The sequence below is a fragment of the Pangasianodon hypophthalmus genome, chromosome 10 (genome assembly GCF_027358585.1).
Source record: "Pangasianodon hypophthalmus isolate fPanHyp1 chromosome 10, fPanHyp1.pri, whole genome shotgun sequence".
Lineage (NCBI taxonomy): Eukaryota > Metazoa > Chordata > Actinopteri > Siluriformes > Pangasiidae > Pangasianodon > Pangasianodon hypophthalmus.
This window is the reverse complement of record NC_069719.1, coordinates 16,943,544-16,970,699: the sequence shown is the minus strand read 5'-3', so window position 1 is coordinate 16,970,699 and position 27,156 is coordinate 16,943,544. Positions and strand designations below refer to the sequence as shown.

The following is a 27,156-nucleotide window of genomic DNA, read 5'->3' as shown; positions in this document are numbered from 1 at the left end:
CTGTGTGTACGTGTGTGTGTGTGTGTGTATACGTGTGTGTGTGTGTGTGTGTGTGTGTGTGTGTGTGTGTGTGTGTGTGTGTGTGTGTGGGTGGGTTATATAAATGAATATGGAAGCTGATCGTTCCAGAGGGGAGCTGCAATCATTCCCCTGATATGGTGAAAAAGTGCAGCACTGCAAAAATGCATTCCAACCCAGAACGAGTGAGCAGCTCCACTTCCACGACTATCAGGTTCTCCTGCACGCCTGTGGCTTTGGCCCATCATGGTTCTGATGGTGGAGAAAGAGGGAGCTGAAAAATATGGATGATTAGTTCTGATGTGGGCAAAGCAATGTGTCCTGTTTATAGATGAACGCCTCTCATAAGACAGAGATAAAAGCATAAAGATGAGGGAGAAATCCAGCTCTGGAGCAGAACATGCAGTTCTCTTATAACTTTTTGCTCTTGGTCTTTGTACGTGCCTGGAAACTAGCAGCAAATTAAACCAGTCTTTGCTCTCCGGTATAGGGCATTTATTCATTAAACCATTCTTCTCTGTTCAGTGTAAGGCTTGTGATCTCAGAGGAGTCTAGAATAGGCCATGTACATGATTTTTTTTTCTTAAACAGTGAGTAATTTCTAGTAGGTAGAAAAGTGAAAGCACTGCAGAATACAGTATGTGTGTAAATATAGGTCTGCTGTTTTTACATCCATAGACCTTAGACAGTCCAGATCAAATCTATCTTCATTCTGTGTATGTTTAAGAGAGAGGAACAGAGAATGTGTAGAAAGCAGTGCAGCGTGCAAAGGGGATTTTGTGACTACTAATGAGCTGAGGAGATGAATGCGCTCAATAGACCCTTTTAAGCATTTTGCTCTGCATTAGCATTAGTCATTGAACACCATACATATACTGCATACATAGGTAGTACTTCATACAGTCATATTAAATCATGGAACTCAATTTCAGAATCGGTGGAATCTATTTACTGGACAGTGGTGTCCAGGGGCAACCGGTCGTCTGCTGGAGGTTCGGCCTCCTCCTGGCCTTGTCTTTGGCTGAAAGCTGAAATTCTTTGTGTGAGGCCTTTAGTTGCCAAGTGAGAGTGAGAGACTGGGCAAAGCAGTGGGAGATGTGTATGGGTTAGAGGGAGCCAGAAGGGGGCTTTCTTTGCCTCTCTTTTCTCCTCTCAATCTTTTTCTCTCTCCCTCTTTTGTGGCCTCTCTTTGGTCCTTTTCTTCTGCCTGGTGAATGAAAAGATAATATTGATTTGTGTCACTCTGGCATATTATTCTCCGCAAGGCTGGGCACACTGATGCCAAAGCCGATATGAAGCGTAGCCTATTTACTTATTAACTTAACTTTCGATGTGTGTGCATTTCCATGAGAGATAGATAGATAGATAGATAGATAGAGAGAGAGAGAGAGAGATTGTGTGTGTGTGTGTGTGTGTGTGTGTGTGTGTGTGTGTGTGTGTCTTTTGGCCTTCTTGCTGACCCAGAGACAAACAGAGTGGTTTGTCAGGGAACGGCTTTGCAGGAGCGGTAGCAGCTGTTGTGCTGGACTTCTCTCACTTCCCTTTACCAGACACACTGCCTCCACACTTCTTCTTTCCCTTCTTCTTTTTACACACTGTCAGAGGGATGAAGACTTGTTTTGAACAGTGGCTTTTACAGTTTCACATCACATGTACACATTTAACTTATTATTCATGTCTTAGTCAGATGGAGGAGTTGTGAAATAATTTTTTCACTGCTTAGCCTGTGTTTTTTGTGTGTAGAGCAGCAGTACCTGCTGAACAATGTGTTCAATGTCACACACACATACACACAAACGTCCACTGAGCTAATAAGGCATGTTGATAAGGCACAGTGAACAGTGATCATGTGAAGGCTGGGGAAATTTTTGCTGCTCTACTTCAACTAGTAAACCCACCTGTGATGCTCCTACACACGGAGTGAGGCCTATTTTGGTCTGTGTGGGTGGGTAATGGAGGAGGAAATAACTATTTATGTGTATACAGATAGAAGTGCTTTCATGTGCTCACACATATGAGAACATGAAAGCACATGTATATTTTTTTCGAGAGAACTGAAACTGTAATGAAATGTGCTCTTGTTAGATTGTGCACTATACCAGAATATGAAATTTCAGTACACACTGCTGTCAGTACAGTGTTCTGTGTGCACTCAAGCATTCTGGGAACAAATCAGTGTTACAGAAAAATAAGTGATTAGAGGTTCTCTGTGTGATTGTGTGTGTGCAAGCTCACTTGTCTGTACACAGTACATAATTGAATCTCTGTACAGTATTATCTAGCACACCTGTTAGTATGTGTGTACCATGTAATCTAAACCCACAGTTCTGTCATGTAAAAACAGTGTTTTCTCTCAGCCCATCTGTCCTGGGACAGAAGGGATGGTAGAGTGAGGTTGACATTATACTGTATTCAATTCAGCACTCTCATTTTAGTGAAATCAGATAATGTTATTAATAACTGCTCCTACATTATTCTGCTCCTTTTCTCATTACTACTCTCTTTGTAGGCCTTTTCTTCTCCTGGGTCTGTCTTTTCAGCAAAGGTGATACAGTATCCACTTCTCCTGGTAAAAATGTCAGCCATTGTCTGGTTACCATCTCTGCCATTGTATGTGCTACCTTAGCCTCCACAAGGGATATGGGACAACTAACCTTTGTGTGATGGACAAGCATGAGATGTTTTCAGTCTGCTGCTTAGCTCTTCATAACACCTTTAGTCTGTTAGTAGGACGTTGAGTCAAGCGCTGTTGATCATTATTGACTGATTTTGGAAACTTTTCACAGACAGCCAGAGTAAAATGAAGTGTTAAGTAAACCAGGAGAAACACACATGTTCTGTGTTGGAGTGTGATGAAAATGATTTTGCAGATAGATCACACCTTTTCCTGGCCCTTTCATTTTTCTGTTTTTGGACATGTGGCCAGCATATGTATCATGGACTGACTCTCGGATGCATGTGCATCTCAGGACCATCTGACTAAGCCATTTACTTTTAGAAAAGGTTCTCCTATTGTTTCACCCTTCCGACATATAAGACATTCATTCATTCATCTTCAGTAAGTGCTTTATGCTGGTCATGGTCCCAATGGATCTGGATGCCAGTCCACCTAAGGACATCACTGAAACATACATTCACACATTCCTTCATACCTATGGCAATTTAGTATGGGAGGAAACTGAAGAACTCAGAGGAACCATGCAGACACAGGAACAATGTGAAACTCCACACCGACAGTGGACAGTGGACCTTAGATCTGTGAGGCGGCAACACTGCTTGCTCCACCTGTCCTCCACCCCTAAGAAATGTTTTGTTTATTTGTTTGTTTGTTTGTTTGGTACTTTTAAGTTGTTTGTATGTATATTTGTTATCCTTTGCTAAAATGTGTGTATATTTGATAAACTTAGCAAATACTGGCTATCGCTGCATCTGACTTTGTGAGCTACAAAAATAACCACCCCTGAGATATGTGTATGTTCAAAGAATGTACTTCTTCAAACTGAAATCTAGTCATGTATGTAACTATAAACCCCAGATAACTGCCAGTGGTGGTGAGAATCATCTGGATACCTTCTTGGTCATGTGAACACATATGCCAAGATCTTCTAACCCAAAGTCACAAAAGGACATATGACACAGTATTTGCAATAAATAATGCTGTCAACCAGCCATCTTTCCCTTTCCCTTTCCCCTTCTCAGTAATTTCTTGCCAACTCAGCTCTGATTCTGAATGACAAAGAATCTGGGGGCCCATGGAACCACAACTACATACTATTGTTCTATTGTACCCCTCACAACTGCCAGGAGTGGTGTAAATCACATGGATAATGTATACCACAATGTCATAAGGAACTGACCCACCTCCGCAAATCATGGGGAAAGTGTTCAGAGTGATGGGTGGAGTGATGTTAACCTTGTAGAACCTGAAGAAAGTGCACACTTGAAGAAGCGGTATGTCTGTAAGAAAGAAAGGCACTCCTCGTACATTGGCATGTCATAATAGGGGCAGGGTGGCCTCTGGGTGCTCTGTCCCAGGTGTATGCACTCTCTTGACAGTGTAACTGCTGAACCTTTGTACAGTTCCAGTAAGTGCATGACTCGGTAAGTCAATCCAGGAGCTTCTGTGCAAGGCAAAGAGCGCTGCCTGACCTTATGCTTCTTGATCATTAATGTATCTGACTGTCACAACACTGTCTGAGTTGATTAGCATGTGACGTTGACTCAGAAATGAAAAGAATTTTAGGAGCAGATGGGTTATTCTCAATTCTAACTGGTTAATATTTTCTGATCTCACATTGTGCCCCTGTGGCCAAACGTTTTGTGGTGGCTATGTGAATGACCAGATGAGATAACACCAAGGGAATATAAAAAATCACTCACCACGGCAGAAGAGAAGAAGCATGATAAGCATGATAAACACTGTTAAGCTGTTAGGCATATAGATCTGTATGTAAGTGAGAAGAAGAAAGGGGAAGATGGTAACTTTATTTATTGTAAATGCTGTATCATACATCACTTCTTGACTTTGTTCAGAGGGATTAACATGTATGCACATGTGGACAAGAAGGTATCTCGGTGAATCTCACCACCTCTGGTGGTTAGGTAGGTGAAATAGAATTAAAGAGCACTGTTCATTGGGGAACTTGCTGTAAGATTTCAAACTATAGTCATGTCTCTTTTAAGACTTGATGGTATCTGAAATTGAGCTACTACAAGTCTGATTGGAGAGAATATGACTCTGTAGTTTTATTAAAATTATAAGGTTATATCAGTCCATCAGTAATCAGTAACACATTAAGAATACAGTGTGATGCACTGTCTAAGGATGAGAGATATGTTGTTATTGTGACGATTAGCTGTGATATCCTGTCTCTGTGTGTCCTGCTGTCTTGTTGACACGAAGTTGCTAGTATCTTCTCTCCATACAGTGTGCCAAGCAAATTCTTTATTCATTCATTTATGTTTCTGCACACGTGCTACTGCAGTGTACAGGTATGAGGTCTGGATTTGTTTCTGGGTGAGCTCTAATCTGAAGGGTTCCAAGACAGGGTTAACCCCACTGCTACTGATTTAATGTGAATTTCTGGATACCATTACATATACTAACACAAGTATACTATTATGAAACAATATGGTTTTAATGTGGTTCTTACAGTAAATATAGTTAGTATATATTAAATCTTAATACTCTCATGGTATTGATGGATTACGCAGTGTTTAACAGCGTGTCTGGTGAGAACTGTGGTTGTTCAATGGTTTTGTTATCTTTATATATATATATATGTATAGTGTGTGTGTATAAACTATAATAACTAGTACTCTTATTAAAAAAGTGTCTGCAACTTCACTCATATTTCCTTCAAAGTTTTTCAGTTTTAATTGTGTTAGCTACAGAAATGACATAGTGACCATATTCGTAGTAAAATTGTGACACTATGTGGCAAACCACCATGGTTACTTTTAAGTAAGCACCCTTACACATGCTTCCATCTCAGTGTTTAACTACATACTCAGTCCTATAGCCATGATATGGAGGTTTATTACACTCAATGAGGTAAACATTTATCAAAGTGTGGGAAAGTCAGATTACAAGATGCCCTATATATTGGGCCCTTAATACAATGTGCAGAGCTCACCAAGATCCTCCTCCCCTTAAGCCACTTTCCCTTCCATCTCTCTCCCTAGCTATAATCAGGCCTGCTAGCTTCCAACTTCCCAGTGAGTAGACCTGCGAATGGAAAATGTGCATCATCATACCATACTCTCTCTCTCTCTCTCTCTCTCTCTCGCTCTGAAGCAATCCAGTGTTATATCGAACCCCTAGCAATTCACACACATACACACATGTACAGTGACAAAGATCTGTATACTCAGTACATGGCATGAATATGGGGGGTGGCAGAGTGAGGCAGTCACAGTTTTTTCACAGGTCACGCTAATGAGCAGCTCTTCCACTGAACCAGGTTTATGGTGTGGCTGCCAGCATCATTAAGAATCGCTCATAATTAGCCATTCCAGCCAAAACCTAAAGCTAAAACATCTGCGTTAAGTCCCCATCCTCTCCTTTCCTCCAGCCCTACCATGCTCTCCAACATTACACCCACGTCTTCTTACAGCACTGCCAGAATGTCATCATCGAAGTGTGGTGATTCATACTGATTACACTAATCACACTTTACAAATAAGATAATATGAACAAAATATAGTGTCCTGTCATGTACACACACAGATTAGATAAGGCTTTTCTGTCAACACGCCTCTCACAGTCTTTATTCTCTTACTTTCTCTCTCGCCTCTCAGTTGAGATTTGCTGGCGGGGGTGGTTTTGAGGACAATTATAAACCTTCAGAGACAATTCCTCATTGTCCTTCTCAAGGTCCTTAATTCACAGCATGTGACAGAGGGGAGGGTAATATGGGCATCCAGTTAACTGCCTGATAACACAGCCACTGTGTGCCACTCACAGCCTGGAGTTCAATGTGAAGTTTCCATACTTTCCAACATCTCGGTTAATCTCTTAAAACTCTATTAAATTAGATTAAATTAAACTATGTATTCTGACCAGAACTGTTTCAGATGAGATATTTTAACCTTTTTAATCATTTGTTGCTTTTGTCGCTGTACCACAAACAATATATTTACAGGATGTAGATAACTCTCAATTCTAGCTGTTCTGAACTCACAGTGGGCCGACACACACATGCCGCCTGACAATCAATCAAGTTTTATACACTCTCTCACGTCCCCCACTTTATTTGTCATTCTCTCCTCTCCTCTTTCTTTCTTTCTTTCTTTCTTTCTTTCTCCCTATTTACTCCTCTTCCATCTCTTTATTTTTCTTCTGTCTCACACTATTTTGCTGTTTGCCCCTCACTGTTGAGTAAAGCATACTGTTTGTTAACATTGAGTGTTTTGAGGCTGTAATAACATGTGTGTGACTAGTGACATCAGCCATGAGCTAGTGTATACTAATGTCTCATCTAACTGAAAACCACATGCCCTGCTACTGCAAATTTATGGACAGTTTTTGCAGGCTTTTGTGTTGTCTAATTCTGTACATCATATGCAACTGCCTCTTGTTAATACATCCATTATGTGGCACTGTGAGCAGTTGTGTCATTCTTACAATTACAGTATGTTCAAGTCTAATGATTTCTATCTAAAGGACTTCAAAAACTGACTTATTTGCAACGATGCATGGCTGCTATTAAGTATTAATCTAAGGTGTATGTTCAGTGTATTCAGTGTTGTGTCCTAGAGGAATCAACCTGGGCATTTATCCATGCTGACAGAGCTGTTTTATGGATGCAGCTTGACACAACTGTGTGTTCAGGATGAGTTAGGTCCCCATGAGTTGGGGGAAATCTGAGGACCTGGACAAACTGGTCAACAGTCAGGGCCATGTTTTGTTTGGGTGTGTCTTTCAATCGATCACCTGCCTTGATGAGTGAGAATGGAGATGGATGGATGGATGGATGGATAGAATGAACGAGAGAGCAGAATGCTTGGGCTCTCTGGGACAGCAATGTGCGGACAGCTGGACCAAGGGTTCGAGTTTCCCTGTTCACTGAGGCTGAAATTTCAGCCTTTCACGTATCGAGGCCAATAAACAATTTGGCTATTGGTTTCCCGCCTTTTCACGTTTTTCTATTTTCATGGTTCTGCCTTAATTACACATAATGTGCATTTGTAAATATATTAGGGTCAGAATAGTGCACAACTGTGTAAACTGTCTCATGAGTTTGGTTAGATTTGTGGACATGAGCAAGCTGGTCTGAAAGCTGTGCATCAAAGCTGTGAATGACATTCTTGCCTGATACATCTGTTTTCTTTCTGATCTGGGATCAACCACCATATTTTCAGAAGGAAATGTTTTGGAAAGAGAGTGCTGCTGACAAGACACTTATGCACTCCTCGCTTAAAGGATGGAAAACAACAGGATGGAGAAAGGTCTTCAGGGTGACTAAGGAAAAGGTTCAGAGGTTTTGGAGAATATAAAATCCAGCACACAATGGGTACATTGACTCATATTTTGCCTTGCACAGTGGAAACAGATTGACTTTAAGGCATGTGCAAAATGTGTATCTGTTAACTTTGCTAGAAAAGCAGTGCAGAGTTCTCATTCCTTCATCAGCCAGTGCCATACTACTCTAAACATGGCTCTTTTAAATAACCAGATTAGACTTACAACAGAATGTTAACAGAATGTTAACCCATATGAGGTACTGTATGTACACGTGGACTTTGTAGCAGTGCTGTCAACTCCTAATTAATATGAACCCTACTTTCATATTTAATTATTTGAAATTGATATATACATATATAAAAAGCTATAAAACGTTGTACAATACAATGTTAGATGTTCCATAAGGAATCTTCTATCTGTCCAAGTATTTGATTTATTTTTTCTTGGAGGCAAAAAAAAAACCAAAAAACGCATCTTTAGACCTCAGTCATCTCATTCCCTTTGCCATCTGTCTTGTTCTTCCCTTTCCCTGCATTTTCCCTTTTCTTTCATGTGATGAGTAGGGTTTATGAATTCTGTCCGGCCTCCCAGGGCTTCTGTGGCAGGCCTGAAACAGCTGAACAAACATAGAGCGTTCTGGAGTGCTGTTAAGCACAGCATCACATAACTGATGGGTTTGTGGAGGGGGGGGGTTCAGCAGTGGGGGAGGTGGATGGCCAAGGCACTGTTGTGCTCCTTACATTTAAGACACAGTTTATAGATTCCTTTGGTTTGTTGCAAAAACATTGCATTTGTTTGGAGAATATGAATATGAGTATGAATAGTTCTGGTGTAAGGTGCAGGCAGAAGAAACAAAGCCTTTGGGCTATGGCCATTTTGTGGAATTTTGAACTTCTGCTTGAGACTATTTCCTCTTGGCTAACTTTCAGAATATACTTATAAATATCTGCAACATAGTTTAACATACTCACTGTCAGTGCTCTGTTCTGTTTGTTAGCCAGCTATCTAGCCAACACCACTGAAAAAGCCTGTAGTTTAGAATTGGATTAAGCAGCCTCACAAATGGCATTTAGTTCCAATGTGTATTATGGCTGCGGAGCTGGTGGCCATCAGTATGATAGTATAAAATGCACAGTAGACTGCTGGAGTCTTGACAGTTCTTTAACGATTTGCAGGCGGTGTGATTCTGCTATTCTTTAAACCCCCTCCCAAACCCAACTCACAAATGGCCAGAACATTCCTCACACATCTGGCCCTCTCTCTCTCCCTCTCTCTCTCAAATGTTCTGATTCTCCTCTGCAATAATTACCCACAAGACCAAGTGTTCTCATATTCTCTTTTCTCTTTATGAGCCATAGAGCTCTGTCCACAAAGTAAGCTCAGACATGATCAAAACCCTGAAAAGTAGACACCACAGAATGCTGTCATATACACAGCTGACTTGTTTGTCCCTCTTACTATTGCTCATTAATTAACACAACAATAGTGCTCTTGAACTTCATATAGAAAGTATAGCCACCTGATATTTCATAAAAAGGAAAAAAGAGTTCTGCAGCCCTGTAAGTGCCAGAGAACTTAATTTTCATATGAATGTCTGTTTAAGGAAGTCTGGGTCTCATGGGAGTTTTTCTGTGTTGTGGGATGTTAGCTGGGTCAGGTGGTGGAAGGTTAAATGAGGGTCGTACACATGTGTGTAGAGGGGTAGTTGTAGGGTGAAGTGCGTCAGGCACATGTCTGAACGTCGGCAATGGTCTAAAACAGGAAGTGAGAGCGCATGTGAAGGGGCAGGCAGAAAGGAAGTGCCTTTGTTGGTGTTCTCTGTCAGGAAGCAGCATTGTTGAAAGTGCTGCGCTGTGTATTTTTTCTTTAATGCAACCTCCAGTTTGGTCTGTAATTTAACACCTCTTTCCTCCCTGACTCCCCAGGCACCCTGCCAGCTATTTGTCTTAAATCTCTGGTGCTGTAGCCGATAAAGCTTGTTTCTCACACTCCGCTAACAATTGGCAGGACATCTGAGTGTCTGCTGTGTATGAGGCTGTTTGAAGTTGTGTGGACCAGTACACTGCCTTCACACAGACACTGATAAAGGCCTCAGAGAGTGAGCTCTGACTGAGCTCTATGAAAACATGCTCACAGAGAAGAGGTACTTGTTCCTTATACAAAACTGCAAGCCTGAGTTTGGAACCTCATTCCTGTGTCTGCTTTCATGGCTGCAGTCAAACTCTCTCTGCCCCTCCCAGTCTGTATCCTCTTTTTCCTTCCCACTGTGTCAAAGGATGTTTTGAAAAGTGGGATATTGACTCTAATGGATTCCAAACATAACAAAGGTTTATTAGGATGCAGAGTGTTGTAAAGTAACAGGGATGTGTGTGTGTGTGTGTGTGTGTGTGTGTGTGTGTGCGCGCAGGGGAACAAGGTACATAGGGTGTGGGGATGGTGAAGTAAATGTGTTTTGTTTATTTGTCAGCTGCCGTATGAAGACTGGTTGATCTAGTCTAGGTAACTAATAGCTGTTCTAATAAAAATGAATGCATTTATATTGTTCGTTGTTGATTTAATTCATGGACCAAAATATATATTATATGACTGTAAAGGAACAGTACCAGCTAGTATGACATAAGACCAGCTACAATAGCTGGGAAGTGCATTAGGAAGGGTTGTACTCTTCTACTGTTACCTGGTATTGATTTAATAACCTCCAAAAAGTTAACTTGACAGCAAGATATGTATAGACCACATGGACCGAAAAGACCATCTGTAGGGTTATGAGGTGCTGAAAGTTACCCACTACCTGAGGCAATCTGATATAATACAACATAAGGGATAGATGATGAGAACCAATTAAGGGCAGAGTTCTTGTTGCCTAAATCAGAAATAATGGAAATAAACATCTGCTAATTTACAGTGTCAAAGACAGACAATCACTGAAAGCACAGAATTCTATCTGGCTATGTGATAAGCTTCACAGAGTGCCATTGGGAAGGTTTCAGTTAAAAGACTAGTCACACCAACTGGTATACAGGAGATTATTTTTTTGGGCATTGTACGATAGATAAATAAGTATGTGTTGTATAAATAAAATTGAATTGAACTGAAGATCTTGATCATTGATATCAAAATGGAAGGTAATTTCTGATAGCTATTAGATGGGATTGAGTCAAGAAGGCATTGTTAATGGTTAGAAATTAATTTATAACCTTCTAGGAGGTCAAGACAAGAGGTTGGGGAATAGACAAGCAGAGTGTGTCCAGCTGAGGGTTGGATACAGTGACACTATATTCAAAGAGATGTGAAGTTGATGTGAAAAAAGACCATGACTAATCAATCAGCAAATACAGACTAGTGACAGATTAAGGCAAAAACCAACATATAGTATCTCAGTAAGGTGTTGGTCCACCATAAGCCACCAGAACAGCTTCAGTGTTTCCTGGCACAGATCCTAGAAGTGTCTCTGGACCTGTGCTGGAGTGAACACCATTCTTCAAATGATATTCCCTCTATTGGTGTTTTGAGGTTGGTAGAGAATGCTGTTTAAAATATTAGGTTGAAATTTCTACTTGGCTTGAGATCTGGTGACTTTAAAGGCCATAGCATATGATTTACATCATTTTCATACTCATTAATCCATTCAGTAAGCCTTTGGGCCTGTAGATGTGGACATTGCCACCCTGGAAGAGACCATTCCCATCATGCTAAAAATGTTTCATCATAGGATAAAGGTGCTCAGACATAATAACTTGTTTTGATTTGCAGTGACTCTTCTCTCTTAAAAGGACAAATCAACCTAAAACTACTTTTCCTTTCATTTGTCACCCATCTGTATGTCCCCCCCCCCCCCCCCCCCCCCCCCCCCCCCCCCCCCCCCCCCCCCCCCCCCCCCACACACACACACACACACACACACACACACATTGGCCTGAGACTGTATGGTGTGGGAGAATAAGTAGACTTCAGAGACTGCTGTAGAAGAGATAAGGCCAGGAAATGGAAAAAATAGCCTGGTAGCAGTAATGATGTCAGAATTTTTAAACATCTGAATGGCAGTCCCTCAATTTAAAAGACAGTGAGATACAGCCAACATGTGAGTTTCAACATATAACAAGATGAAGTGAAAACAGGGTTCCTCCAAACCCATCAAATGTTGAAAGTGAAAGGTGACATACTTCCTGTTTTCTATCCTTGGTGTACTCCTGAATATAGACACCCATACTACATGAGTCTTCATGCAGAGAAGTTGATTTGGAGAGGCAAATAAGAGTACAGCTAGTATCCAGCAAGCAAACACCTAAGCAGATAATTGGCTAATGGATGCCGAGTAAGAGAGCTAAAGTGCAGTCTGCAAGTGATTGGTGTGGACCCAATCACCCTGTAATGCCTAACTGTTGGATTACTTAAGGAAATCTAAATTAAGCAATTATGCTTAGTAATTAAGCAACACTTACTGGCATGATTTGGGAAGTGGGAGGAAACTGGAGAACCCAGAGGAAACCCTTGCACGAGGACAACTTTCCACACAGAAAATTCCACACAGACAGAACCTTAGCTCAGGATCGAATCAGGGACCCTGGAGCTGTGTGGAAGCAACGCTACCCGCTGTGCCACTGTGCTGCCCACTTTCTACTTTAGACAAATCAAAATTTTTAAACCACACAGTATAGAATTAACGTATAAACATATTATGAGAAATGACACAACCTATAAAAGAATTTAGAATATACAGGAACATAGAGATTATTCTGACAATTAGAATACACCAACATACTGTAAATAATAATAATATGAAAATGAAATATGAAATTGAAATGAGATTATTGGTTTGTCCAAAATTCCATTCTTGACTAAAACTAATAGCTGAAAAATTAGTCAAAGGTGGAGATTTGGACAAAATTACTGATCTCATTTAAATCTCACAATAAAGCAAATATCTAGCATGGCACTAGTAGTACACAAAATTTCGAGGATTTTAGAAAGGGAAAACAAGCTGAGACCAAGTTTATCGGTTGTGTGTGTGTGTGTGTGTGTGTGTGTGTGGTGAATGGCCCTTCATTCTCTAGGCATGAGTGGCTCTATTTGGATATTCTCTTCACAAAGCCTTCCTTTGATGTGCTGCTGCTTCCTGCCTCTTAACAGGGCCGCTGTATTAAATTGAGTTTGCCTCCTGCTGAATGAATTAGGCTTTAATAGCGTTATTGATCAGGGAGCCTACAGCTCACACAATGCAGCCACCCAGCACCAGAACGGCCAGTAAGGAAAAGCAGCATCTTAACGACACAATTATGCGGACCTGGATCTTTATAAAGGTATGTTGTTAAAAAAAAAAAAACTTCTCCTTGTTCCAGCCCATCTGTGTCAGGACATTTCGTGATGTGTCACTGGAGTTTGTCCCAGCTCAGGGAATTTCATAGGACATGAGAGAAAACATACAGGATGGCTGCTTATATAGCCTGCTCTGTGTGTTCACAAGTGTGCTGATACACGTATTTGATCCGGTGAATTTCTGTGACAGTGTGTCATGTTGGGAGGGGTAATGACTGGGTCGGTAGACACAATGCTGCAGGAATGATCAGAGAATTGGCTTCAAAGTTTAGGCTGTGAACACTGAAACTCAGCAGGAGGGCAAAGGAAAAAAGGCCTCCAAAGCCCATGTTAGTATGCTGCTAACTCATGGGGTCATGGGGTCAGAAGAGGATCCTAGCTGGAAGAAACCAATCTGAATATGAACATCCCTGAGCTCTACTTTCCTGGATTCCTGTAATTTACTCAATTAAACACCCTCCCTCATCAGTCATCAGACCAATCTCAAATTATTGCCAGGTGAAATGGCTACACACACACACACACACACACACACACACATGAATGTATAAACACACACATATGGCTTTACATGTGTTCTTGGACATGCACATACATGGATGGTATGATTACAAATTACTTCCCAGATTACCAAAATGCATTAAGGGAGAGACAGAGAGAAGGCCACATTGGTTGGGGGCATGGTAAGAGGATTCTATTCCTTTCCTTTCATTACACATCAATATTCCAAAACACTTGTGGTTTTTGCTTTCCTTCTCTTTTTCTATGACTCCCACTGAAACTGTCATGGGTTTGGCTTGAGAGTCACCACTGTTTAAAGCTCCAGCCTCATGGTGCCACAGAGGAATGTTTATTTATCCAACATCCTGTCTCTTATCCGGTCATATTATACAGCCAACTGCATGAATTAAACATTGGACTCCAACGCCATTGTTAGTGAACCATTCCAAAGCAGGCTCTTTGATTTCATAGTATTTGATATAGATGCATTGCTTTGTGTCTTTCCTCGAGTGACTGTGTGCAGTGCCATTTGAGTAAACAGTAACTGCTAAAAGACGAGAGCTCTGAACAGGATGAGGGGATGTTGGCATTTGTACTGCCTTGTTTTTTCTGTTGTCGGTTATTTGTTCTACTCTTGTTACTTACTCGTAAATTAGAGGTGAACTAATCCCCCACCCTCTTCGCATTGAGTGCTCCTTCCTCTCACACTGTTACTCACATTTTATTAAATAAGGTTAGTGAGACACAGTTTATTGAGATGCATGTTTTACTGATACCACAGAATATTAAGGTAGGTTTAACTGTCAAATATAGAATGAAGAAACCTGTTTTTAGCTTTAGCCATCAATTCCTACATGCACAGACACAGCTCCTGAGCTTGTTTTGGTGATATCATCAGCAGATTACATGGAAGCACTGTACAATCTAGCTGTGGACTAACTAGACCAGTGTCATTCCAGCAGAGGCCTTATCGCTTGCACCACCCCAGAATACACTATTTTGACTTTAGGGATATAAATAGCCTAGTTTAGGCCTTGAGGCATGATATCTTCTCGGAAAAATCAGGCAAGGTAATCTTTAAATCTGCAATCTGACTCTTCATACAAAACAAGGACCATGTATGATTGTCGTTTGACAATGATCTGACCACTTCCAGTGTGTTGGGAATGTCCCATAACCTCTAATGCTTAAGTGAAATCTGTTCAGACATTAGAGAAAACAGCCACAGGTCAAGACAAACATACTTTGAATGCCATGTTGGATTCTAATCATACATGAAAATGAAAATTATGCCAGAAGAGTGATAAGTGATTAAAAATGTTTAATCGTTTAGATTTGTCTTACTTTGTTGCCTTTTCTCCTTTCAGTGCAGGCTGACGGTCTTTTTAGAGAAGAAGAAAACTAAATGCTTTGGAGGACATTTAGTTGAGAATGTAAATGTCAGCATGCCAATATACACACTTGTGAGGGGTTTGGGCTGCCATGACAAAGAGAAACTATAGCAACCTAAAACATGTGTCCCTGCTCTTCACTCATCAGCACTGCCACATGAGGGGAGAAGGAAAGAGCGAAATGGGGAACCCACAATCAACAGATCTGATCACACATGTGATCAGTGGGTGTGTTGATTGAACACAGTGTTAGCAGTGGGGTAAACTAAAGTCCTCTTTGAGTAAGGGAGCGTGAAATCCAGGGAAGTGCACCCTGATCCCCAAATCCCTATTGTCACAATAAACGAAAAAGTAGAGGAACTGTGTGTGAATGTGTGTGCACTGCAGCATGGGTTAAGGCACAGTATTAAGCCTGACTTTAAAGGGATTTTGTTAGATTTGAGAGCTTTTGTCTAGGGCAGCTTTTGAACTTTTTTTTTTTTGATTCAGTACTTTCAGGTTCGTATTTTTAAATACAGTTTTGAGCCTATTTCATTTATGAAGCAAATATATACTACATCTGGTGGTGTGATTATAGTTTATTTTTAAAAGAATTCTGTTTATATTTTTATTTCATGTAGTCCAGTTTACCTGAACCTATAACACACCCAACACCTCTGGAGTTCACCATGGTCCTGCTTTTCATTAATGCTACATAGCAACCAGGAAATCTGCTGGAGAACCTTGATAATTTTGGACTCTAGATCATGCTGTTTAGTTTGACATTTAAAATGATGAGGTAAACTCTGTCCTTGACTCAACTTTTACTTTTAATGCAGATTTTGGCCTGATTTATTGTACTGGGGCCCTGAGATAATGTGTATATTTGCAGGTGGATGATTTTTGAACTTGAATTATCCATGAACAACAAATAATCCAAAATCTTTAGACAACACCCTTTACTAACCTTCACTAATCTTACTGCGTCTTCCTAGTTTTAACCCCTCCTCTATCCCCTCATGCCTTGATTTATTCAACTGTATCAGTCTGTTAGCTTTGACTGAGAAGGGGCCTCCGCTTACTGTACCTTGTCTATCTCTTGACCTCCTGCTCCTACAGCCCTCACATCTCTCACAGTCATCACACAAAGAGAGACAGAGAGAAGTGAGAGGAATACAAAGTTGAACCTCCGAGTTCCACACTTAGCCTTTCAGTGAGTAACGGTTACTGCTGAGTGCTGGCCTCTGTGTCTGCAGTTCTGGTGGGGGCAGGGAAGAGGGTGTGAGAGCTTGGACATGGAGTTCAGTGAAGAGGGGGGTGGGGTGGGGAAGGGGTCTGAATGGTAACCCTAGGGCACAGGGGGAGAGCAAGGGGACAATAGCAGTCCTGTTTGAGGCGAGAGTGGTCAGAAGGAGACTGCGGCTGTGGGGACAGGAAACCAGGGGAGCCTATGGGAATGCAGATCACTTGGCTGAATTAAACTGGCAGGCTGGGCTTTGATGTGAGCGGAGGGGGACTCTCATATGGTCCAACTTTCACCAAAACTACAACAGCAACCCCCGCCCCCTTCCCCAGACTGCTGTGCGCTCACTTCCAACTGACAAAATCCGTCCACCCATTTGCACAACTGACACTGGTTTTTGTGAGGTGAAGAGAGACAGACTAATACTAACAATGGGGTGCCCAGTTAAAAAAATTAAGCTATTTTTATGCAGACTTAGATTTTAATGTCTCGATTAAAGCACCCCTTGCTGGGCTGCCATTCATTTGGGTGTATGTGTGTGCACGCTACAGAAATGCAGTGATTAGGCTCTAGGCCAAGTGCTTCTCTGTCTTGTGTACAAATGGGTAGGACTAAAGAGGACTGTGCTTAAAATTCAACTTGCACACCAGCGTGTACCACCTAAAAACTCCACATGCTTTTCATCCTCTGTCTCCATCTCTGCAGTCTCTAAGAACACACTCTGAAAGAAGGAGTGCATTGGTAAGGAGAAACAAGAGGGTTTAGAAAGTGCTGAGTGGAGGAATTAAAAAGAGAGATAAAAAGAAGTGAGCGTACAAACTGGGGACTGGACGAAGTGAAGCACTAATTACATTTCTTACTGTCTTTCTGAAAAGGGCCTCCATTCTCTCCGTGAGAGGGATCCGTTCACGTGAATAGCATTTTGTGGTTTTTCTTTCTTTGTGTCTTTCATTCTCTCCTCTCGTTCTTACACCCTTTCCCTCTTTGGTGTCTCAGTAGGGTGGTCTGTGCAGCTCTGAGCCTGGCTGCATTGTGAGGACTAGATTTGAAGTTTATATACAGAAAAACACATTTTGGCAGTTTTCTGTACAGTAATGGACGAGTGGAAGAAATATTAGACAAGTGTTTATACTATTGCATAAAGAGCGAACATAAATGAAACTACATTTCACAGATCACTAAAAGCAGTGGAAAAACAGTGGGGAACGAGTGGCTTAATTGCTGTTACATAAGTTTGTAGTACAGGCTAGGCTACATTTAAAGGCTAATGAAAAGGGGGAGTATTGTGAGATGTTTCCTCTGGATTGTATACTCTGATGATGACTTCCAGATACTTTTATGTCGGCTTTGCAAGGGCCAGAGGTGACTGGCCTACCCATACTCCCCTGCTTCTCTCTCCCTCCCAAACACTTGCTCTGCAAGTCAAGCTATGTCAGGATACTGCTCGGCCAAATTATATTTGCCAAATTAGATAATGAGGCGTGTTTGTGATATTTTGAAGCACTCTACTAGTAGGACAATGGTGTAGTGTGTGACTTTGTGTAATGAAGAGAGGTCAGCCTGCTACAACTGTGGAAAAAAAAGTGAAAGAGAGACAGAACTACATTTAATAGTCTATTTGACTTGGCATTATAACTAGAGCACCAACACTGGAATTATACCAGATAAAAGCCCTTATTTATGAATACTGAATGTTCACAATGATGATATATAAAATGATATCAATTATACTGTAGTGTTTGCTGTCAGTATATCTCTCTCTAGAGCATTACTATGGCCCTGTCAATACAAACAAAATTATAATAACAGAGCCAGTATAATTATCTCTAATGAGCCCTGCACTACTAAAATGTGAATGTGGAATGAATCAGTGCAAATGACATACCAATGCAAATTACATACATAATGTATCTGTGGGGCAGTAGTAGCTCTGTACTGATTACAAGGTTTTGAGTTCTAATCTCAGCATTGCCAAGTTGCCACTGTTGGGTCCTCGAGCGAGACCCTGTCTAAATTGTAAGTTGCTTTGGATAAAAGTGTCAGCCAAATGAGTTAAAGCAAACTTTTATAGCCTTCTATTTTGTTTTTAAATGTTAGCATGATTTGCATAGATATCCCAGAATTCTTGTGGTGAATACAACGTTTCATATACTTTAGACCAGATAAGAGACTGAACTAAAACAAGTGTTTATTGGTTTAAAAACCTCAGTGTGTTTCTGCTCTGAGTAAATATACTGAGTATGGACAAGTGGCATAAAAACATAAAGCCTCTGAATATGAAGTAAGTCACATGGGGAAGTAACTATTTTGAGAGAAAACATATCATCACAAAGAAGCAGGAAAGGTTCAGACCAACTGGAGCATTAGAGGTAACACAAAAAAAGGAGCCATGGGAGTGGGGGAGAGAGAGAGAGAGAGAGAGAGAGAGAGAGAGAGATGGGCAGGAGAGGGTTAAGTGTGTTTCTTGGAGAAGTCTAAATGAGACGAGTCTTGTAATCTCAGTGCAGGAATGCAGTTAGTGCACACTGCTGAACACTCCCTAAGCCCTGGCTCCAATCCACTCTCTCAGCACTCCACACAAAGGCCTCTTTGTTCTGCCTGCTCTTGAAAAGCAATGCTCCGTCACTCCCTCTCTTTTTCTCCCTCTCTCTCTCTCTTTCTTTCTCTTTCTCGCTGTTGTGCTGCCTCTCTTTCCTTTCTTCCTGCCGTGCACTTCAGCTGCACTACTTACACTTCAGTTCACCTCATTTTTTATCTTTGTGTACTTTGTCTTATGTACTTGCTATCTCTCTGTCTGCCTCCCTTTTCCTTCATTCTCTCTGTTTGCTTATATATATTTCTCTTATCCTCCTTTTCTCTCAATATGCCCTACACCATATTCGATCTATTAACTCAGGACTTTGCTGTTTTCTGGCTTCAGATTATTTGTTTTACTAGTCCATCTTTTGCTGTCCCTCTTTTTCAGAATCTGGCATTGTTTATTTGCCATAGCAAGTGTTCTTGCCAAGAAATCAGTCTCAGCATATCCTCCAGATCCACAACTGAACCCAGAGCAGAAAAATTCTCAACTTCTTTTCCCCTCACCAATAGCTATTTTAGGTTAACCGCATATTTAATAAGACAAAATGGGGATGGGGCTATGTTCTTTCTTTTCTCTGTTGCCATTGTGCACTACTTCATGTCCATTAAAAGAGCACTGAATCTATCCACTAAAAAGTATACCTGTACATACCTGCATTTCAGACCTGTTCATTGTGCCACCAGCAGTAATCTCTCAGTGCAAATGTGCTTTGGCAACCTGAGACATAGCCATACCTCATAGACCAAAGGCATGAAATCCTGTCACATCTTATTGAAGCTGTCACAGGTAGGCAGAAGGTGAGACATAAAACCATGATCTGTAATGCTGCCAGCCTCCAGCATTCCCACAAATGACTGTTTCACACCTAGGTTTCACCTTGCAGCACAGCCATATGGTTACAGACCTGTGGAAGCTTGCCACAACCTAAGACTCAGACGCTGTGATGAGTGCAAATCACAACAGGCCTCCAGATGAGAAGTACTCCTGGCTTTTTCATGCAAACCTTCAATAGAGTTGTGACACTCCCGCATTAGAAAACTGCCATGCCTCATTACCTAATTTATGTAATGAGACATTATTCATTAAATGGAAATACTAAGCATTCACTCTGGAAGCCATTGGTTTGATCATTGATGGGTTAGAAGTGGGAGAGACACATGATACACAGAAACACAGGGATATTTCTGGTACATAAAGTCACATTCTCACAGACAGAGGGCAAAGATCATGGTAAAACTTTAAACTCAGCACAGCCATGGTGTTTTTTTTATGAATGTACATTGCTGTGGCATTCACTACATGCCCTACTTGATCAGAGAGAGAGAGAGAGAGAGAGAGAGAGAGAGAGAGGGAGAATCAGGATTCCTGTTTTTTATTCTATTTCCATTTACAGTGCTCACTGTGTCCGCATGGGTATTCTCTGGGTTCTCCAGTTTCTTCCCATCTCTCAAAAACATACCAGTAGGTTTAAGGGCCTAGGTGTTAGTGTGTGAATGTGGATCCACCATGACCTTGACCAGGATAAAGAGCTTACTGTAGCTGAATGAATAAATATTCTCTACCATGGTGCTCTGGATATTTCCTACATCTGTGTGGATTCGCATTGCAGCTCCAAATCTGAACCAGTTCCAACTGTAATGCTTAAACACTTACCACAGTACAATATCTGGAAATCCCATTAAAAAAATCAAACCTTCCCACACTTTCTTCCCTCTCACATCAGTATAAAGATTTGAATATTTTAACTGGGATTCTTGCATGTAGGTGTTGGTGTGTATTGGTGGTTAAACCGCAGCAAGTCAGGAAATATGTGGGCCGATTTATGATTATTAGAGTGTTATGACCTGGTTTCTGTGGAGTTCAGCCTCATTAAGCCCACGCAGTAATATTATGTTTTAAAGGTGGGGGCATATCTGAAGTGGTGATCGCTTACTTCTTGGTCAACAGGACTTAATCTTGCAAAGCTAATTTTGCAAGATTCTTCTTTTTATATTACTTTTTAAACTAAGATACAAAGATCACAAAGGCCTAGTCTCATGTGATACACAAAGTAACGGGATTGCACTCTGAAATAGGTCAGTGTAACCTTTTAGATCTCCTGCATATTAATGTACTGAGGTGTGCAGTCTGTGCACATTATGTAATTGGGCACATGGCCTGCGTCAACGCTTATAACATGAGTTGCACAGGTATTAATGCATATTATGCAATTGGGTGAAGTCATGTCCGTGCCTCTGTGTTGCCTGTTGCTGAACAAGTGAATGCATGAAAGCAACATGGGAGCATATGCAATAAATAAAAATTAGTGACACCAAAAATTTCAGCCTTTCTGCAAAAAGTAAACATGAAGCTCTCTTTTTGTTTTTTCTCTCAAAAGGATTCTCTTTGTGGAGAAGGTGAGGGTTTTTGCTAGAGGGAACTCTCTCAAACCTAGGAGTAGGTGGACAGGACCATGTTAATATTATTAGGGTAAGATTTGTGACAAAGGAGGTTTTAGCATGCAGGACCTCTCCAAAGTCAAAAATGTTATGGGAGTAAAAAATATGCATGCTAATTACACACAGTGATTAAAGAACTCTGGTTCTGACCCCTCACTCTCTTTCACTGGATGTTAGCTGTTAAAGTTGACCTTGACAAGATTGAGTCATTCCATATGAGGAAAAACAGTGAGAATTCTTTAAACTTCTTTCTCCAAATTAGTGCTTTTTCACTATTTTATCAATTTGATGTTTCATCTTTTTTTCTGTTCTGAGAAAAAGAAAGTACTAACATTATTTTAATATACTAATGCATATAGCTTTGTACATATAATTGTAGTCTCATCTTTGTATGAGATGGACTGTGTATGTGTGTGTGGGTGGAGGGGGGGGGGTGATGAGGGACTCCTCTTTTGGGCAGTCAGAGAGCAGGCCTACAATGGAATGCATTGTTCCAGCCCATAATCAGAGCGGACATGGAACTTGGCTGGGAGGATCGTCCCTGCAGCCCTGGACACAGCTGCCGTGACTCCAGTTTATAGTCCCTGCATTCTGCTTTCATCAGCAGCCCTCTCTCCATCTCTCTCAATGTCTTTCCCATTCAGACCTTATTTTTCCCTTCTCAGGCTACTCTGTGGGACAGGGTCCAAGAGATGAACCATACAAGACAATACTTAATGAATTCTCCAACTTTTTTGTGTATGTTCATGGTTTCCTCTTTCCATAAACAGATACAGTGTGGCAAGCAAAGAGGGATGTTAATACAACAGATTTGGCACCATAATCATAAGCTTTGTACTGAGTATGGAAATACTCAATAAATGGGAAACTTCAACTCTACTCTTCTCTTTCCAACCAACCATCTGCCTTCACCTCTGTCATATAATGTCTGGCAGCCACTTGCTCAGTGGAAAATGCAGCCAGTAACAGATTAGACCTCCACTAGAGAAGTAAGAGGTTTATTGGTTGACCCAGATCACAGTCTCACGATGGTGTGGCAGTGTTTATAATAAAATAAAACCTAGGTCAGCTGTGAGGCCTGCATGTCATCAGCACGTTAAAAAAAGACATGGCTATGATCCCACAGTCAACTCAGTTTCCACACACAGAGCCACGCAGGGAGTGCCACACCTTCACATTCACTAATATACACAGATGATTAAAAAAAATTTGGCTCTGGCGTGATTTTCCCTCTGCTCATGTTTAACTCCCTGCCCTCCAAGCCTGCATGTCAGAGCTCTGTCAAGTGGCCTGTCAGCAACGTGTTAAAGAATACTTCTCACCTCTCAGCTTTTCTAATCAGATGGAGTATTGGTGGTGTGTATGTTGGCTGCATGCTTAGCAGGCTGTGGTTCTGCAGGGTGCTGTGTAGTAGCGGGAGGGGGAGTTTAATAAGGAACATTATGTAAGACTTCAGTCAGGCCTCTCTGGAGCCTTTTAACAGTGCAGTGAGCGAATTGCGTGGGTCCGTAGGTCAGGTATTCAAACTTAGATTGAGTCCCATATGTTGTGCATTTCTCTCGTACCCCTGTTGTCCCCCTGTAATTGGCAGGTAATGTTTCAGCCCCTGCCCAATTTTCTCTTGCTATTCCTTGCTCTGGATTAATGACATAGCCATTGGTGGCTGCAGACTTGGCAGTGCGCCAGAGAGGGGCCAACCACTGATACATTATACACTGCCAGCTTTCACCAAGGTGTGTATTTCAAGACAATCCTCCTCCGTTTTTATATGGCACTTTTTTCTCCTGCTAAATCAAAGCTAGAGGGAACACTGTTTTTTTTTTTTGTACACGGGTTAGATCTCTGTAACTGTTCCCAGGGGGCCAGGTTTGCCATCATCAATGTAAATCAGAGCAGCACATTCACTATCAATTGCTATAGAAAAAGTCCGTCAATCAAAGAACTACCTTTACTCACAAATAAACAGTGTAAGGACTGTCACACAATTGAAACCCCAACCTACCCAAGTCTTCTTGAAAACAGTTGCTAACATTTGAATTGGAAAGTAGCATGCTGTGTTTTTTGTGATGTTTTTCCACGGGGTATAACAGTCTGCCAAATACTGTCAGGTAGGGCTTCTTATTGAGAGGCTGCATAACGGCAGGTGTGTTAAACCTGTATCATGAAGTGAAAATATCAGCCAAGTTTCACATTTAGCTAATTCTGACACACTCTCTATCAGTGCTTGCCCACTATGACTAAGAGCCAATAGACAGGCGTAATATTTCCTTAGAATCTGACTCAGTGATCATGTAATAGGCCTGGCCTTCATTTGACGAGAGAGAGAGAGAGAGAAAGGCGTAAGGGGAAAGCGTTTTATTAATACAGTCTATCTCTTAAGCCTTTTTTCCTCACTCGTTCGCCATCCACTGGGGGTTGTGAACTACAGTAATGATTATTTTAACATGGTTTTTCTGTGTCAGCCCGGGGTGGCTGACTAGACAGTCCAGTCCTCTCGGCACAGGCACAGGAAGTGTGGCCCGCCAGCACAACGTTTCTGAGCTGATGCTCAAGTAAACAAACACCCACTCAAATCCCACATACCCATCCCACTGACCCACTGTGCTCACTGCAAACTCTCTTCTTACAGGCAATGTTGCAAAAAAAGGAGAGGACTATATCTCATTATAACTCTCTGTTCCATTCAAGGCCCAAATGGATTGTGGAACTTTTCTGTGCATATGAAGATGTTGACACACCTGGACTGGATTACCAAATGTAGTGTAAGAAACTCAGATGGGTCACATATATCATGGTGTGTGAATGCAGCTATAGATTAATGAACACGTTTAGGAATGAGTGTTTTTGTATAGTAAATGGTACTTCCCAGCTTAAGAGTTATAATTATCTCTTTTTTCTAGTACACATGACTTGGAGCATCAAGGCGAGTCATTTTGGGTAAAGAGCCAGAAACACACACACATACAGGTGGTGGATCAGTTAGTCTGTGATTTATAGAGGTCTCTGACTTTCATTGTGCAGCTCTTCCTCTAGGTTCTTCGTACTGTTCTGTTTGGTATGCAGCAACATTGCCTGACCTCCTTTCCGTAAGAATAGACCACTTTATCCTGACACATTGTTCTACTACTAACTCTGGGACATGTCAAGGCATTGTATTTCCTTGTAACGATGACTATCTTATTTTTAGAAAAATGAATTTGAACTGTGTCTCTTTCATTAGAGTAGATCATGCTGGTGGTATTTTTTATTTATTCTCTTATTATTTCCAAGTGTTTGAGTGGTTGTAGGTTCAAGAGTTTTGTTCACTAGAGTCAAAATAACAGTTCTTGTTTGTTGAGTAAATTCTGTCCCAGTTAAGTAGATAAGTTCAAACTTGAGACTGCAGAACCCCTTCTCCAAGGTTAGCAGATATGAGATGAGGTCAGCCTCTGGTGTGTGCAGATGAGTGTTTGTATACTAGTCTTAGCTTATTGGGTCAGAGGGTCAGGGTTATGTGTTTGTGTCTTTATTTAGTGAGTGTTAAAAGGGTTACCTCACACCACCTGACCTCTCTATAGAGTCACCAGTTATTCTGAAACTGCCCCTCCAGAATTTCTACTTCAAGGTAGTAGATTGGGTTAGTGAACTTAACAGTCAGCAGCATTTTTGCTTTTTCGTGGGCTAATTCTCACTATGAGAAAATATGTTTTAGTGACCTTTATCGATGCTTCCACATCCTCTGATATTTCTCAACCACACTGTTTCAGTTAACAGCTTTCAGCACCTAAGACACGCTTCAGTCACTTTTCAAAGTGAGGTGTTTGTGAGAGTCTTTATGTGTGTACTGTAGCTGTCTGTGTGCCATGTCTGAGCAAGTTAGAAAGCCCTGGGGACAGGGGGATGGCAGGAGCAGGCCTGACTGGTTTCAGGCCTAATCTTGATGGAACATGGCCTCGGAGAAGTTTTATAAACACATTCTGCGTAGAGCTGTTCCCACCCATACAGCTACCCCACTCTGAGCCATAGGTTTTAGGCTGGGTGGCAACTCTATTGTCGGAGGAACAGTTTCTGACCACAGGCTTTGTGTATGAGTGTGTATGACTGTGTGTGTGTGTGTGTGTGTGTGTGTGTGTGTAATGTGAACACTACAACACTACATCTGGGCTTCCACAGACACGTTATCACTTGTCAGGATGTGGCCAGCTTATAATGTTATGAAACTTCGAGAGAATGACTTCAATAAGTTCCTGAAGCATTAAGGTCATGGACGTTTCAGGTCTCCTTCAACTGTTGATGTTCGTTATATCTAGATTTAGTCTAATACCTGGTATGTCTGCTGTTTTCTCAGTTATGCAAATAGGCCACCATTCTCAGCAGACAAGCAGACAGGTGAGTCATTATAAACCAGTCCTAAGATAAGGCTGATATCTGTCTTTCAACCTTTTGTGCAAGTGATTATGCCTGTTATCTGAGGTTTCTATGAGTAAGTAGGTTATCAAAGCATGGCCCTTCTTAGTACACACTCAAGCTCCCACTATGGGTAATAACAGTGGAGTATGCTGTGTGACCAATACTATGTGTGGCTGTGCTTGTGTGTGCATGTGTGAAAAAAAGAAGGGGGATTATGGCAATAAGCCCTATTTACCTTTGGCATTTACTTATGGTTTATCCTGAAGATAAGCAGTTCACTGGCCTACAGGGAGAGAGTGTGACATGTTGAGGCCTGAGAAAGAAGAGATTGTAGTGTTGCTTCACTGCTGACAGGAAACAGATGCACACTGAAACAAACAGGGGAGAAACATGCATTAGAAAATGTTCCAAGACCAAAGACACAAAAATCTAAATTTCATATTGCTGTATTCAGTTTGTTGAGCATCTTACATGTTTCCTCCTTGAGTTGTAAAGTCTAAATTATACAGGTACCTCTGGAATGTGCTGATAGAGCCAGACAGAGTTCCAGATTCTTGTTAGATCATGGTGTTTGGCATATTACGTTACAGTTTTTGCCTGACACAAAAGAATCATCATCACACATTCAACAAACATCAGCGGCTACTTGCCAACTGGTGTCTAGTGAAAGCATGATGTGACAACATTCAGTGTGCAAATTCTTTGTCTCACAAATGTCTAAAAATGTCTTCTTTCTATTTATTTTTTTACACAAATGCTACGAGGCTAACATGAGTCAGGTGGACGTTGTGCTTGTCTTTTTCTGAGAGTAGCTTTGTCCACCTGGCCTCCAAACACTGCATTTATCCAGCAGCCCTAGAATCAACACTGCACAGAGCAGTTGAGCATGGGACTTATAATCGAAAAAGAATCAAGGGCAGGTGTTGTCTTGACAACGGTGTGGCTTTTCATGTGGCTCTACCCAGGTCTGATGGAGGTGTGATGCAGGAAGCACATGAAAGTGAGAGGTGGTTTGCGCTTTAGTGAGTGTGTGCGTCAATCTATCACTCTCAACTCAAATGTCAAACCCAAAAGCAGACAGTCCTAAATATTTAACTCATCAGTTTGCCATGAGCATTTTCATTTTGACAATTAAAAAAAAAAAATTCTGTTATTTTTGTTTGTGTGTTCATTTGGAGAGTCATACTGGCATGTACAGAGTGCCCTCCAAAAGTATTGGAACAGCAAGGCCAATTCTTTGTTTTTGCTATACACTGAAGACATTTGGGTTTGAGATCAAAAGATGAATATGAGACAATAGATCAGAAATTCAGCTTTCATTTCCTTTACATCTA

The 27,156-nt window shown here is 41.2% G+C and overlaps 1 long non-coding RNA gene across 1 annotated transcript; it reads right to left on the bottom strand.

Moving 5' to 3' along the window:
* Positions 1 to 39: 39 nt before the first annotated feature.
* Positions 40 to 26,071, bottom strand: LOC117598294 (uncharacterized). Its single transcript, XR_004578974.2, has 3 exons — positions 26,058 to 26,071; positions 1,479 to 1,613; positions 40 to 1,225 (listed from the first exon to the last, which is right to left on the bottom strand). It is a non-coding gene; the product is annotated as an uncharacterized LOC117598294 (long non-coding RNA).
* Between the last annotated feature and the right edge of the window lie 1,085 nt (positions 26,072 to 27,156).